Here is a 16,468-nt window from a genome sequence, read left to right on the forward strand (position 1 = left end):
CCTCTTATTTTTAAAGAATGAGAATAATCTGAGCTGGGAATACAGCTCGCATCAAACATGAACATAGAAAGGGAAATGCACAAAGTGAGAGATGAAATCACTCACAAAGCTGATAGCATGAACTTCTAGATTCCCTGAATACCCTTTCAATTCTAATTTCCTATGCTTTAATTCACTGGGAATATATTCCTTAATTTCTCATAATTACAAACAAAAGCTCCCTAGAAGAAAAATTCATGCATAAGAGAGTATTCAATTCCAGTGTTAAAATCATATCCTTTCATTTTTCTCTGAAAATTTTGAAAATGTCTCTGTTCAGTCCTTTGTCTGTACTTCTCAGGCAGTGCTGAAGACAGAGAGATAAAAGGGGAGGTGCTGACACACGTAGATGACTGGGGCTCTGACAATGACCATGAGCTGATGACCTGAGTCACACAAACTGCAAAACAAAGTTTTTCTCTAAGGAGTTGGACTTTTAAAAACTTTTTATTGGCTGCTTTTGGATTAAGGCGTTTAGGACCAGCATTATGAGCAGAAGGACTCAGTGTGCATGAAGAAGAAACCAAGTTTTTCTCCAGCAGAAGAGGAGGAATTTGCCTTTGCAAGATGTTATACTGTTTTATCTGTCACTGAACATGTCTGGGCAGTGGCTGTTCTCCCAGGTCTGAGTCCTGAAAAGGGAAAGATAAAGAGATTGCAGGACAAGGTGAAATGATACACGAAGCAGCGTTTCCCCAGCTTCTTATTTGCCTGCACATTTCTCATAAATGGAGTAAATGCTGAACAAGCTGACTTTCTCCCATCATTCCTGTAAATAAGGATATGACTCACAGACCTTGCAATCTCTAAAATGCCATAGATACTACAGTGATCTGATTATTTAAAAACAGCTGGGGAAAAAAACAGCAAGAAATTGATCCTGGGTAAGTTAGGATGAATTCTTTTCTGTTTGTTTTTGTTTATCTTTTAAATTATTATTGTATCTCACCCTAAGTATTCTGACAACATCTAGTTGCCAAACAAATCTTAGGGATTTATGAGTTCTGGAAACTAACAATATGAACATGCTGATCAGATCTCAGATCCCAGGCAAAGAAACCCAAAGAACAAAAAACAAAAGACAACAAGACACAAGGTTCCCCACGGAGTCACTGTGATCTGTGGGCAAATATGGATTTGGTTATATGATCTCCTCTTCTATGAAGGGGAGAGAGATAAGTCTTGACATCACTTAAATACGCTGAGCCCCACCCCCAAATAACACAAGTGCTGGTAACAACAATAATTTATATTAAGCCTACTGAACGGCTTTTGTTGATCTTTAACTAGCCTATTTGGAAATGGGAAACGAGTGACCTCTTTATTATTACTCAAGTGCTAAAACTCCCCAAGTAGGACTGTTTGTCAAAACTAGGAGTGAGTTTGAGATTCAGGATTAAGGTTCAAGTAGGGAATCTCCATTTACCCTGCATCTCAGTCTTAACACTGTATTAGTCAGGGTCTTGGGAGGAAAGAGGAGCACACTTAAGAAGGCATGATAAAAAGAGAACGTAATGAGGGATTATTATAAAGTTAGAGGAAGAGTTAAGGGAAATAAGAAAGGTTGATGAGGTCCTTGGGGTGGCTGCTTCAGGGAAGTCTTCTCTAGGCTTTCAAGGGCAAGCAAAGGACCACTGACATAGCTCACAAACTTGCACTTTGGTGAGGGAGCCGGGCCGCAGCCGACCTAGGGCTTAGCAGAAAATCTCTTTCTCCTTCTGTCCTTCCATCCTCTCCTGGTGGCTGCCACTGGCCAAGCCCAACTACAAACGAGAGAACAAGGCAGCTTGGTTGCTGGGGTCCATCATACAGCCAGTCTTTCAGGGTACAGAGCAGAGTGAAAGGACGGAGAGTGGATCTGCAGGGGAACATGGATAGTGTAAGGCACAGACCACTGACAAACGAAAGAGATGGAAATGCTTCAGAAAAGAAAGCAGCGTGGCCAGGTTGGTGATTTTTTTTTTTTTTTTTTTTTGGAGAGATGGAGCCTTGCTCTGTCACCCGGCTTGAATGCAATGGCGCAGTGTTGGCTCACTGCAACCTCCGCCTCCTGGGTTCAAACAATTCTCCTGCCCCAGCCTCCCTAGTAGCTGGGATTACAGGCGTGGTCCATCATGCCCAGCTAATTTTTTGTATTTTTTTCTAGCAGAGATGGGGTTTCACCATGTTGGCCAGGCTGATCTTGAACTCCTGACCTCAGATGACGCACCCACCTCGGCCTCCCAAAGTGCTGGGATTACAGGCGTGAGCCACCTCGCCCGGCCAGGCCTGTGATTTTAATCATGGGATCTTGCCTAGCGGTAAAGCCCCATTAACTGTCTGGAAATCTGAATCAGAAGGACCAGCAACTGTTCTTCCCTAGGAATGGATCAAAGGTAGGTCCTATGGATATGGCTTGTCTGTCCCCACCAAAACTCATGTTGCAATTTGATCACGAATATGGTGGTGTTGAGAGGTGGGGCCTAGTGGGAGGTGTTTGGGCCCGGAGCATGGCGTTGTGAATAATGCGGTTTTCCAGGTAGGGAGTTCTTGCTCTCGTGAGACTGCATTAGTTCTTGTGGGAGTGGATTAGTTCCCTAGAGTGTGAGTTATTATAAAGCAAAGTTCCTGTTCCTGTTTGATCCTCTCTCTTCTCACTTGTCTGCTTCCCGTTTGACCTCCTCTGCCCTGCAATGTTATGACACAGAAGAATGCCCTCACCAGAAGCCATGGCCATACTTTTGAGCTTCTCACCCTGCAGAACCGTGGACTAAATACACTTCTTTCCTTTGTAAATTACCCAGTCTCATGTATTCTGTTATAGCAAGACAAAATGGACTAAGACAGTAGGGTTGCCAGGGAAAAGACAGGCGTCCAGTTAAAACTGAATTTCAGAAATTAGATAAACTTTGTTTTTTTTTTAGTATAAGTATATCCCAAATATTGCATGGGATGTACTTATACTTAAAGAGTTACTGTTCATTTGAAATTCAATTTTAACTGGGCATCCCGTATTTTTATAAATACGGTAATTCTAAGGGCACTTCCTTCTCACTAAAGATATGAGAATTAGAATTTGAATATGGGATAGCATTTCTGAAACCTTGTTCTTTCAACACCAACATTTGAAATGTTAAGTATTTCCAAACAAACAAACAAATAAAAAACAAACTAAAAAAAAACCACTGGATTAAAATAAAGCTAAATGGTTCTCACAGCTTTGGGATTTCTCCTGGGACTTAATGCTAACATGCATTGTGACAACAATAATAGTGTTTTTCCTTGCTTTATTTGAAAACCATCGCAACAAAGAAACGGCCCAATATTCCTTTTCAGTGTGACCATAGGTTTCCATTGAAATGCAGTTTAAATTTTAAAAAGTCATTTTGGTGTCTATTATGTTAAAGTAAAATTTTACTATTACCTCAATCTTGCTTTAAGACTAAATTTATATTTATAAAGATGTTTTAAAGCTCTCTATGTTTGCAAAGTAATAGCATTGTATTTAATAAGCTATTAAATTATTCACTTGATACTTGTTTTGCTTAGCTTAATATGAAGAATCAATTAAAACCAAATTATCATCTAAGCAGGGACAATCCTAGATTATTCAGAGAGAAAAATGAGGATAAAAACATTAGCTCTGTCTGCTTCTCAAGGTTATTTTTGGAAAGAAATGAAGTAATGTTGTGAAAGGCTGTGCAAATATTACTGCGAGGATACAAATTACCCTCTCTGTAGAGTTGATGGGCTTTTCACAATTTTCTCCCTTTCTGGTCATAGGCATTTTATCTAATTTGTTGTCCAGTCTGTAATTCCACCCTGTTGTGTGCAGTGGGAGTGAAAAGGAGGTACACGACTTAGGATTAGAATTACTTGTGAAGGACAGAAACCTGCCAAATAACGGTGCCTTAAACGAGGTGGAAGTTTCCTTTTCTCTCATGCAAAAGACTGGGATGTGTAGTCCTGGGCTGAAATAGAGGCTCTTCTCCATCAAATCTCCAAGGCCTCAAACTTCTCTACCATTATTGAGCAATGTTCCTCAATCTCATGGTCCAAGATGGTGGCATATATGTTCCAGGCAACCAGAGGAGGAAGGAACAAAGAAGCGGCTGAGGCAGTGGGGTGGCTGGTTGTCCTGGAAGCTGGCACAAGATGCTTTCAGTTACATGCTTGAAATGGTTAATTTTCTGTATCAAGTTGACTGGGCCACAGGATGCCCAGATATTTGGTCAACCAGTATTCTGCATATGTCTATGAGAGTATTTTTGGATGCGAATAACAATTGAATTGGCACACTGAGAAAAGCATATTTTCCATCCTAATATGGGTGGGCCTCATCCAATCTACTGAAGACCTGAAGAGAACAAAAGTTTGACCCTCCTACAAGTAAGAGAGAGCTCTTCCTGTCTGACTGCCTTGACCCTGGGACATGGGCTCTTTTTTGCCTTCAGTCTCAAACGAAAATATTGGTCTCTTCTTGGATCTTGAGCCTGCCAGCCTTTGGATTGGAACTACACCATGGCTCTTCTGGGTCTCCTGCTTGCTGGCTGCATATTTTGGTACTTGTAAGCCTTCATAATCTCATGAGTCAATTCCTTATTATATATTGATTATCTATCTATCTATCTATCATCTATCTTCTATCTATCTATCTTTCTATCATTGATAACCTCTCTATCTATTGGTTCTGTTTCTCTGGACAACGCTGACTAATACAATCCTATTGTCTGGAACTCAGTACGCAAGAAAGAGAGTGAGTATATGGGGTGAAATATATAGGAGTGGAGCTAAAAGACTTTGCTGCAGGAGAGGAGTTCAAGTCATTGAGGGCAGTTATGAGTCAGCAATAATGTTGGTGCAGTATTTTATTTCAGGAGCCAATTAAAAGTATTGTCATTTTAGCAGTTTATATCTTTCATTTATCAAATCGAGTATAGTGCCTTCCTCTGGCCTACCAGATGAAAGTTTATGAAAGATACTAATCATTTCCAAATTCCTTCATTTTTACTATCTATCCAGATTATTTTAAATACAATATCTCTATAAATAGCACTTTGTCCATTGATACATGTTTATGTTTACACGATTGTGTGTGTGTGTGTGTGTGCGCGTGCACGCAAAACATGGAAATAGGATATTTGGTCTACCTTAATGCCTGGAATGGAAGTAATGGTGATTACTTTTGTACAGCAAGTAATAAACTCCCAAATGGTTGGCATTTCCTGTTTCTTATACTAGACAGAGTCAAGGGTGAAGGATGACAAAGAAAAGTTTTGACAATAGTGCCAAGTTACCTTCCTCGTTCCCAGATTGGGGATTTTCAATCTAGGGGCAGATGTCACTATAATATAAGAGGTCTAGTCCTTGATTTCAGAAGCAGCTATCCAAGCTCTTATAAGAACTAATGATAGGAACTTGCCTCTCTTCTCAAGTTCTGTACAAGAACCACTTATCCATAGCTCTTGATGGTTATTGCTCAGCCATTTCTTGCCAGCTGTTCTTTCCATGTGCAGGGAGAGCATGGGAGTACGGAGCCTCAGTTTGGTTTGCTATTGTTAGGACATCAAACTAATCATTAGGTAGAAAGTTGAATAAACATTTACTTTTGACTTTTAATTGGTTACTTAACTTAAGAAAGTTTTACTTAGCAGCAAGACCAACTACATAATTTGCAGGGCCCAGTGCAATGTGAAAATTTGGGGTCCATTGTTGCAAAAAATATTAAGAATCTCAAGATAGTGACAGAGCTTTAAGGCCAATTCAGGGTCCTTGTGAGTGCAGGACTCTGTGTAACTGCACAGGTAGCACAGCTAGGATGCAGACGCCGCTCAACGTTATACATTTAGTACTTTAATGTCCCTGAATTCCTTACAAAACTCTTACCTCCTCCCCTCCCCACTCAAGTCCCCAACTCTTCTGTTTTTTTCCAAAACTTTACTTGTGTACAACACTATGAAACATGACAGGGTCTGAAGAGAAAGTATTAATTGGCTTTAACCTAGGTTTTTTTCATTTTTAGTTCTGAATATCAGCACTCATAGCCCTTTTCCCTATTTTCTGACTTACCCTAATACAACTCCATATCGTACAAAGCTTCATAGTCCTGTATATGCATGTGGTGAACATTTGTGTGGCTATTTGCAGCCGATGGATTAGTATCAATAAATTGAGAGTATTCTTCAAAGGTCCTGAGATTGAATACGAAAAAATGACCTGTAAGAATTAAGTCATCCATATGTAGCACGGATGGACTAATTACCAAGGGAGATGGCATATATCTGGATCATAAAACACTTATAAGGCAAATTAAAGGCATGTATTCTCATCAAAGTACCTTCTGATTGCTTTATTTCCTGGAATACTCTATTATCAGTGTCAGGGTTCTCCAGAGAAACAAAATCAATAGGATGTATGTAAATTTCCTATATGGAATATGGTTTGGTTATGTAGGAAATGCAGAAGGATGAGTGAGTGGAATTACATGTGAGGAATTGGCTCCCATGATTATGAAAGTGGGCAAGTTCAAAGATCTGGAGGTGAGTCAGCAAGCTTGGCTAGAGACCCACCCTGGCAGGCTCAAGACTGACGAGGAGCTGATGTCCCAGTTTGAAGGTAGCCAGGCAGCAAGAATTCTCTCTTACTTAGGGGACAGTAGTCTTTTTGTTTTATGCAGGCCTTCAAATGATTGGATGAGGCCTGCCCACACTGGAAAGGGCAATCTGTTTTATTTGGTCTGCCTGTTTAAATGCCAGTGTCACTCAACAACACCCCCAAGAAACACCCACAATAATGTTTGACCGAATACCTGGGGACCCCGTGGCCCAGTCAAGTTGACACATGAAATTAAGGTACCACAGATATCCTGTTGTCAGAAACTCCGTATAGCACTTAAAATTCCTGGTTTCATACTTGGTACAGAAAGTTAGTTACTGCTCATCATTTGTTTAATTCTACACCTGGCCATAACTTAAGATTAATTAGAACAAAGTTTAATTAGAACGAAAGATGTAATTAGATGTAAATTCTTGCATCAAGTGGTTGCTTTGTGCTAGGCACAGGTTAGGACTGCAAAGATGACTACAAATGGCTGATTACTGCAATGGGCATTGTAGCAATTTTATTTTTATTTTTATTGTTATGTTTTGAAATGGAGTTTTGCTCTTGTTTCCCCGGCTGGAGTGCAATGGCGTTATCTTGGCTCACTGCAACCTCTGCCTCCCAGTTCAAGTGAGTCTCCTGCCTCAGCTTCCCTAGTAGCTGGGATTACAGGCACTTGCCACCATGCCCAGCTATTATTTTGTATTTTTAGTGGAGACAGGGTTTCATCATATTGGTCAGGCTGGTCTTGAACTCCTGACCTCAGGCGATCCACCCGCCTTGGCCCACCAAAGTGTTGGGATTATAGACGTGAGCCACCGCACCTGGCAGGACGTTGGTTTAGAAGCAGCTTTATTAAGTGGATTTTACCTGAAAGTTTCTTCCTATACTTTTAGTCCTTGTCAGAGATGTGATTTATTTTCTCTTGTGATTGCACTTTTAAAGTTGGAATCCTATGAATGCCATCAGCACTACTATGTGGAATATGGTTTGGTTATGTAGGAAATGCAGAAGACTGAGTGAGTGGAATTACTCAAAAGTGGATCAGAAAGCAGCTATGGTCATAGACATCAGCCTCAGTGGGGCAACAGGAGTTGGAAGGAGTAAACTGAGGGAAAAAATCAGTAGAATACTGGATGGAGCAGACAGAGTGAGACTGAATGGGAGAAGGGTGAGGTGGGCTGAGATAGCTGGTCACATTCAGCTCTAAATTCTTTTTTTTTTTTTTTTTTTTTTTAAGACGGGGTCTCGCTCTGTCGCCCAGGCTGGAGTGCAGTGGCGCGATCTGGGCTCACTGCAAGCTCCGCCTCCCGGGTTCACGCCATTCTCCTGCCTCAGCCTCCCGAGTAGCTGGGACTACAGGCACCCGCCACCACGCCCGGCTAATTTTTTTTGTATTTTTAGGAGAGACGTGGTTTCACCGTGGTCTCGATCTCCTGACCTCATGATCCACCCGCCTCAGCCTCCCAAAGTGCTGGGATTACAGGCGTGAGCCACCGCGCCTGGCCTCTAAATTCTTGAAGAAGTAGTTTAGACTACACCAAGGATGGGGGATAAAAACCAGCCTAGAGCTCAGAGAAGGTGGATGCGGCATGGGAAATAAGAATTGCCACTGCTGAATTCCTTGAGAAAAAAAAATGTGAAGAAGAGGCTTGAGGCCTCAAAAGACATTGCATGCATGAGTCAGAACAAGCTTGAACTACAAGGAAGATTTGATTAATGAATCAAATATTAATGCCACATTTTCTCTTATTTCAAGTGTTTTTTTTCCAACTATCATCTCTGCGCAGAATGTGTTGGCTCTCTGCCATCACCTTATTATTAATCATTCCTATTAACTCTTAGGTCTCAGCCTTGCTGTTACTTCCTCCCCAGAAGTCTCCTTTAACCCCTAAAGACTGGGCTTGGTGCTTTTCCCCTGTGTTCTCATGTCACCCTACTCTAGAGCTATGCCACTGATTTAAATTGCTTTCTGGTAGGGCGCAGTGGCTCACGCCTGTAATCCCAGCACTTTGGGAGGCCGAGGTGGGCGGATCACGAGGTCAGGAGTTCGAGACCAGCCTGACCAACATGGTGAAACCTTGTCTCTACTAAAAATACAAAACTTAGCCAGGCATGGTGGTGGGGGCCTGTAGTTCCAGCTACTTGGGAGGCTGAGTCAGGAGAATTGCTTGAACTCAGGAGGCAGAGGTTGTAGCCAGCCGAGATCGTGCCACTGCACTCCAGCCTGGGTGACAGAATGAGGCTCCGTCTCAAAATAAATAAATAAATAAAAAATAAAAGAAAAAAGAAATTGCTTTCTGACATGTCTGTTTTCCTGAATGAGCTGGGAGCTCCTTAATGACAGTAGCTATTTCTTGTTTAAAGTCATATCCCCAGAAACTACAAGCTTAGTAGATATTTGCTATGTGAAAGAAGGAATGAAAGAATGAATGAGGACTTGATTCCTGTACTCCCAACAACATTTAAGATACTGTGCTGAGTATTCGCTAAGGGGGCATCAGGAAGGGTGAGGTAGAGGTGGTAGTGAAACCAAAAAATTGAACCCTGTTCCTGGCTTCAGAGAACGTGTAGTCTATTAACAATTGTGAATAATGGTGTAATACAAGACACGTGACATAATACAGTACTACATCACAAGGCAAGAGAATAGGATTATCATATTTAGCAAATAAAAATACAGGATACCCAGTTAAATTTGAATTTCAGGTAAGCAACAAATAGTATGTATATATCTCACGGACTATTTGGGAGATACTAATACTAAAAATTATTCATTGCTTATTAAAATTCAAATTTGATTGGATATCCTATATTTTATCAACCCTAAATGAGAAGAACTGGAGCTGTAAGAGACTGCTTTTGTTTTTGTTTTTTCATTTTTTCAGGGATGGAATGGAGGTATTGGAGAAAGGTAAATGATTTGGGAAATGTTTTCTGGAAAAGATAGGAACTGAGTTGAGTTGCAAAGATCACAAGACAAAATGTGAGGAGGTGCAGTTCTGGTAGAAGAAACCTCAGATGAAAAGGTAAGACTGTGGCAGGATCAGAGACTGGCTGACATCTGGTTTGGCCAGAGTGTGAAAGGGTGGTGAGAAACCCAACTAGAGGGTTGGGCAGGGCCTGGTGACTCCATATGTTCCAAAGCCTCAGTCTCCTGGGCACCCTGCCCCCTTCGCCTTGGCCACACTTTGTGAACAAGCAGAACTAGATCTTTCTGCCTGGGCAAATGTTTCATCCTTACCTAGTTAATTAGGCTTGAACATTAGTCTCTCTCTGGAAATAGTGAAGAAGAAACACCAGGAGCATTTTGCAAGGGTCACACATTGCTCAATGTTTGCATTTTTTCAAAAACACTGGTGTCAAAACAGCATGTCTAGCAAAGTTGAGGGAAAAGTGAAAACTAATGATGACTTATCAAAACAAGATGTGATGGTGTAGGAAATGCTATTAACTTCTACAGCATTTGTAATTTTCGTCTTTCTCTTCTGTTATAACATATGTTTAGCATTATATAGTAAATACAGAATAAAACAGATACAAATAGCTTATTTGTAATCTAAGAAGAGGGGGAAATGTTTAGATAATAAAGTTGGGCACCTACTGTGCTCCAGGTGGCAACATATGTTATTTCTCTTAATCTTCATAACAATACTATAATACTATGGTATATACTATGATGATTTTAATGTTTATCTTGCTGAATTCCACAATGTTTATTTGCTCATCTGTGATCACTCAACTAGCAATTGGTTATTTTGAAATTCAAATCTGGTTTGACTTCAACATCTATATTGTTTCCATTTACCACACCTATAGATAGGTACTCACAGATCAACAGTAATTATGGTGCAGTTATGGCAGATACACTGTGGGAACAGACAGGAGGGATCATCTAATTCTGTCTTGTGGACATCGAGGGTGGCTTTGGAAGAAGATGATGCTTGAGTGGTGATTGATGAAAATGATCTCATTTTCTAATAAGGTTAATAACAGGCAATGCCTGAAGCAGATTCACAAGTAAGAGAAATATTAATAGTTTTTAAAACACATGTATTTCATCCTAATAAGCTCTCATTAGGTTTCTGTAACCTTTTGTTAAATATTTATTCCACACTGATGACAAACACAAATTCTTTTTTTTTTTTTTTTTTTTTTTTTAGATGGAGTTTTGCTCTTGTTGCCCAGGCTGGAGTGCAATGGCACCATCTTGGCTCACCGCAACCTCCACCTCCTGGGTTCAAGCGATTCTCCCGCCTCAGCCTCCTGAGTAGCTGGGATTATAGGTATGCACCACCATGCCTGGCAAATTTTGTATTTTCAGTAGAGACGGGGTTTCTCCATGTTGGTCAGACTTGTCTCGAACTCCTGATCTCAGGTGATCCGCCCACCTCGGCCTCTCAAAGTGCTGGGATTATAGGCGTGAGCCACCGCACCTGGCCAACAAACACAAATTCTTATACTTGCTACCACAAACATCATTAGTCATATTTATTAGATGGTCATTATTTATTTAATTAAATAAAATAATTAAATATTCATTAAATCATTAAAACCTTCAGCTACTTATATGACTATAGTTTGGTGCTGATTTTGCAAAGACACTACGCATTCACATAGAAATATGCCTAAAACTTTTTTATAATTCTATAAACTACATGAATGGTTATACAGTTGAGTTGACTAAATTCCTCCCACATAATTATTTCAATTACATAAAATATTACTTACATAACTGGAATGGTATTATAGCTATAAAATACTCAAGTCTGTAAATACATAAAATTAAATTCAGTAAAAAGAAAGGCCTAAAATTTTAGCAACATACTCTCTAGAGAAAAGCTGCTGAACAGTTGTGTTCCTGTACGTTTTAAAATACAATTGTAAAAATAAAAACTAAAAACAAAATTTTTCAAAATTTTGCTTTCTCGAAAGACATTAGCCAGATTTTAATAAAAGTATTGAAGAGTTTGTTTTGCATACACTCCGATAAGATGAACTAATATTGTCATCCCCTTTTAAGCCAAATTTTGTTTGCAAATCATCTCTCCAAGAAGCCCCCTAAACAGATCTTACTTTCCTTTTGGTAATGCTTACTTACGATCTGTTAGCAACTTATTCATATTGTTACAGGTACTTAGATAGGCATGAGTGGGGCAGGAGAGGGCTCTTCCCTCACCCACTAGGAATGTCCGGGGATGGTTTGACAATTATCAGACTGCCTCTCTAGCAATGAAAATTCAGCAGCCGGTGCCAGGGAGAGACAAGCTCCTGATGATCCACAGCTGTTAACATTAAAGTGTTAATTGAATGCAGATGCCAGGGAAAGCAGCCTCCTGGGCATGTACCCTAAGAGACAAGTTGGCGGAGTATGACCTTTTGGGGACACTCCATCGGAAAAAAGGGAAGGAAGGATCAGACGGGGCTGTGTACAACTTCTTAAACTCACTGTGTGCTCAATTCCCAGCAGTAAGGAGGGCACTGCGCATGCGGGAAGCCCACCCTAAGGGAAGAATTATGGGAAAGAGGCAAGCCTGTAAAGCCCGAGGATCAAGGTTAAACGCTCTCTTTTTGACTTTCAGGCACCCTCTCGGGTCTTTTACAAGTGAACTTTTTTTCCTGTTTTAAAGCCTTTTAAATAAACTTCCACTCCTGTGCTGAAACTTGCCTTGGTCTTTTTTTCTGCTTTATGCCCCTCAGTCGAATTCTTTCATCTGAGGAGGCAAGAATTGAAGCTCCCTAGACGCCTGTGGATTCACCACCAGTACCTTGGAGTAACCGCTGGGAACAATAGGTTGCCTTAGAAGCTTTGCAGGTTGTTTTGTTTTTTTGTTTGTTTTTTTGAGACGGGGTCTCACTTTGTTGCCCGGGCTTGTTGCCCAGGCTGGAGTGCAGTGGTGCAATCTCGGCTCTCTGCAACCTCTGCCTCCTGGGCTCAAGTGATCCTCCCACCTCAGCTTCCCGAGTACCTGGGACTACAGGCACGCACCACCACACCCGGCTAATTTTTATTTTTATTTTGCATTTTTAGTAGAGTTGTGGTTTCACCATGTTCCCAGCTGGTCTTGAACTCTTAAGGTGAAGCCATCCGCCCACCTCAGCCTCCCAAAGTGCTGAGATTACAGACGTGAGCCCTCGCGCCTAGCCTTGCAGGTTGTTTTTTGTTGAACAGAAAAAGCTATTAAAAAATGTCCAGGACTCTGTTATTTACTCAGCAAGCTTACAAAGCCATCTTTGATTGACTGATTCTTTGACAATGACTATCTGGATGACACAGGAAGGATGCATTTCTGGCCTTGGAGAGAAAACTTGCAAGGAAAGGAACGTGTTTGAATTTCAGATGTGTTCCTCAATGAATCATGTAAGTTTGCTGTTTATATTCATTAAAGAATACATTTTAAATGAGGATAAAATTACAACTTTCATGCAATATAAAACAAACGTGTGTCAGATTTTATTTAACTCAGGAATTAAGGTGATAAATAGATGTTGCAAGGAGCTCAAAAGAGAACCACACATTTATGGTTAAATAAGGAATGTAAAATGAATTTACAAACAAACGCAAAACTGGCAAAACTGGTCGATATCCACACAAACCCAATTTGCATTTTCACAGACAGAGATTATTTGCATTCCAATCAATTTTCTCCAAGGTAACTTCTGTGTCTAAAGAGTTGTGAAATAGCCCAATCAGAGGCAAAGGCACAGATAACCCGGACGGCTGAGCTAGACAAAGTCTTTCACCTTTTTTCTCTACGTATTCTTTCTTTACCAGGGTGATTTTGGTGCATCTGACACCTTTTCAATGATTAATAAATCAAGATCCAGAAATTAGTGAATAAAATTAAGTATTGGAGGCTGTAGGGGGAAAACATTTCTCTCTACTCTGCATATCTTTTAGCTGGGGCAGACCCCCGCAACAAAAGACTGATTAACGAGGGAAAAACAGACGTTTCGTAACATGTTTATCTTCTGTATACCTGGGGAGAAACTTAGAGAAATGAACAAATCTCAAAGACTTGGCTTTGAATTCAGGCTTAAATCCTATCTTCCACTGAAACAAAGACAGAAGGGTGAGGGGAAGGCCAGTTACGGTGAGACGCCCAGGTAAACACAGTAAGCAAAGGTCAAGTTTGTTATGCAGATCTAAGTTGGTGCCTTCTGCATTGAGTCTCTGATGATTTAGTCATCCTTCTCATCCTGGTACAGAGAGGAAGACACAAATGGAGATTTCCTTTACAGATATAAATTTTTCTTACAAAAGGGTAACTTTTACTCTGTTTTCAGAGCTTCTCCTGTGTCTGCAGTTTCTCAAAATAGTCAGCTCAAAATAATCTTTATGCCAAACAGGCATATTTTCATCTCCTACAGGTCAAAGATATTCACATTCAAGAGTTTGGGAACGAAATTCATTTTGGATAATGATATAAAAATGAAGGTTTCTTTTGAGGGCATGGCATTAACTAATTACAATTTGACACAAAAACTGAACTGTCGTTCTATTTTCTGTACAGGGTCCATGAAATACAATATAAGCATTTGGAATGATTTGGGTCAGTTATCCAACTACCAGCAATCTCCCTGTAACTCACAGATCCCCCTCTATAATAATCACAATGATAACAGCAATAATCATAAAAACTGTGACACCTGAGTCTTACTGATCCCTTAACAGGTGCCAGACGCCGTGCTAGGTGTTTTAACTATAATTTCTTAAATTTAATTTTTGTAATACCATATACAGTGGATGTAATTATGCTAATTTGTGAAATAGCAGTTCATGCCTTTCTTCTCTCAGCCCCTCTTTTCAATAAAGTAAAAAAAAGTTAAGCAAATGAGTTTCATTGAATGATCTCAATTATAGTATTTCAAAAGCGTGGTTCAGGGAACTAAACAGCCATCCTTCTTTGGCTATGGTTTCCTCAATAACTTGGCTTCTTTCCCCTCAGTTTGAAAAGTTATATATAGCTTTATGTAATCACTGATGTTTAATTTCTGTGAAATGCTTTAAAAAGCTCACAAGGTATAAAAGTCTCATTTATTCCCCTTTTTATAAGTGGAAAGACTTGAATGGGACTTGAGTCCTTTGCTTTTACAGAGTTAGGGTCTAGCGCTGTTGACTTCTAGCCATTCAGAGAGAAAACATCTGAAAGAGTCATGCAATGAAATCACAAAGCAAACATTGTTTGAGGAACTAAGATAGTATCTAGACTACACACACTGAAAAGCTAATTTATGTCCACTCTTATTTTCTTCTTTGCATTCCTCTCTCTCCTTTCTTCTTGTCTCTATTCTCTTTATCCACTTCATATGCTGCAAGAGACATTTAGTACCTGACTACACAAAAAGAAATGTGCTGAGTTTGACTTTCTTTTTCGCATACACTAGGGAACTAATTTTAGTGTACGTTGCATTCTTTTATAAATGACTTTTTTTGGGCTGTCCTATAGTTAGAGTTCTAAACTCTCGCTATCTTGCTGTGCATTTTTATTTCCTTGCTTTGCATTGTGGCAAAAAAGAAAGCAAAAAGCCATCACTACACTCGGGGCACTCTCTAAATAAAGACGGCTTTCCCCAGGACTGACTGTGACTTTCCCCCACCCCACTAATGGAAAGGGTTAGAAAAAGGAAGTAGCATGAGTCATTGCTATTGCCACACCCTCAGGAAAACCCCTGCTCCATCTTCCTCTTGTGCTGTGATGACTCTTTCTAGCCAAGGTCTTGGGTCACAGGAGCAAAGTTTTCAAAACATACTCATAGGTTTCTGGAGGAATGCAGTGTCGAATTGATTGACAACAACAAGAATCGAAACAAGGTTAGATACCAAAAAATAAAAACAAAAAATTATTTGACTGAAAAATAGAAGAATGGGTCTGATCCAAACATTCATTTATGAGCTGGTTGTTTGAAAGTGAAAACGTAGTTTCCATTTTTTACGTGCACATCCTCTATGATTGTTAGGACTGCTAGACCATCCACTCAAGCCTATCCTACACCCAAATGGCTGAGGTGTGTGTAATATTGTTTCTGTGGGGAAGGTTCAGTTGGCTTTCCTGTTTGGTTACCAGGGACATATTTTCCCATCCTTCACCACGGTTCTAACAGCTGGTGGGGAGATGTTCCTTTAGCATTTGGCTGGGCAATGAGAATAGGACTTCTGGAGACAAAAATGCTTGCCACAGAGATAATTCTGGAAAGGAAGAGGGGAAAACCCTGATTTCTGTTGTGGAGGAGAGAGTGATTTTGATATGGAAAGAAGACAGGGAAATACTGGGTAGAAGAGGGTGGTTCTCCGGCAAAGTCCCCATCCTCAAGCCTTGAGACCTGTGGCTGTAAGTGGGAACAGACATTATGTGCCCCAAAAGTTGCCTTTTGGCTCGCCATGTCCCTCCATCCTGTACCCGTATAAACCCTGAACCCCAGGTTCCAGAAACAGATGAGCAGATGAGGAGACAAGCAGACAAGCAGACAAACAGCACAGCAGAGAAAGAGAGAAGAGAAGGAACATCTGAACGCTGAGAGGAGCTCAGCTGGGGATGGTTGGAGGGGAGTTTGGCTGCTGGACGGCCAAATTCCAGGGGAAGATCATCTTCCCACTGCATCCTCCTCCCAGCTCCCCATCCATCCTGCTGAGAGCCACATTCATCCGTAAAGCCCCACATTCATCCGTCACTCAGTAAAACCCCACATTCATCCGTCAAGCCCATGGGTCACCTGATTCTTCTGGGATGCTGAGCAAGAGCTCGGGATACAGAAAGCCACCATACTGGTCCTCTGCCCTTGCAAAAAGGGGCCGCAGGCACCAACCCTAGATACGGGGCTGGAGCCCAAAGCACTTGCCCCGGCTCCC

At 40.7% G+C, this 16,468-nt stretch overlaps 1 long non-coding RNA gene across 1 annotated transcript; it reads right to left on the reverse strand.

The window, feature by feature from the left end:
* Window positions 1-467: 467 nt before the first annotated feature.
* Window positions 468-6,211, reverse strand: LOC101177523. The gene is made up of 2 exons (XR_180270.1): window positions 6,088-6,211; window positions 468-671 (listed from the first exon to the last, which is right to left on the reverse strand). It is a non-coding gene; the product is annotated as an uncharacterized LOC101177523 (long non-coding RNA).
* Between the last annotated feature and the right edge of the window lie 10,257 nt (window positions 6,212-16,468).

This window comes from Nomascus leucogenys, chromosome 25, assembly GCF_006542625.1.
Source record: "Nomascus leucogenys isolate Asia chromosome 25, Asia_NLE_v1, whole genome shotgun sequence".
Taxonomy (NCBI): Eukaryota; Metazoa; Chordata; class Mammalia; order Primates; family Hylobatidae; genus Nomascus; species Nomascus leucogenys.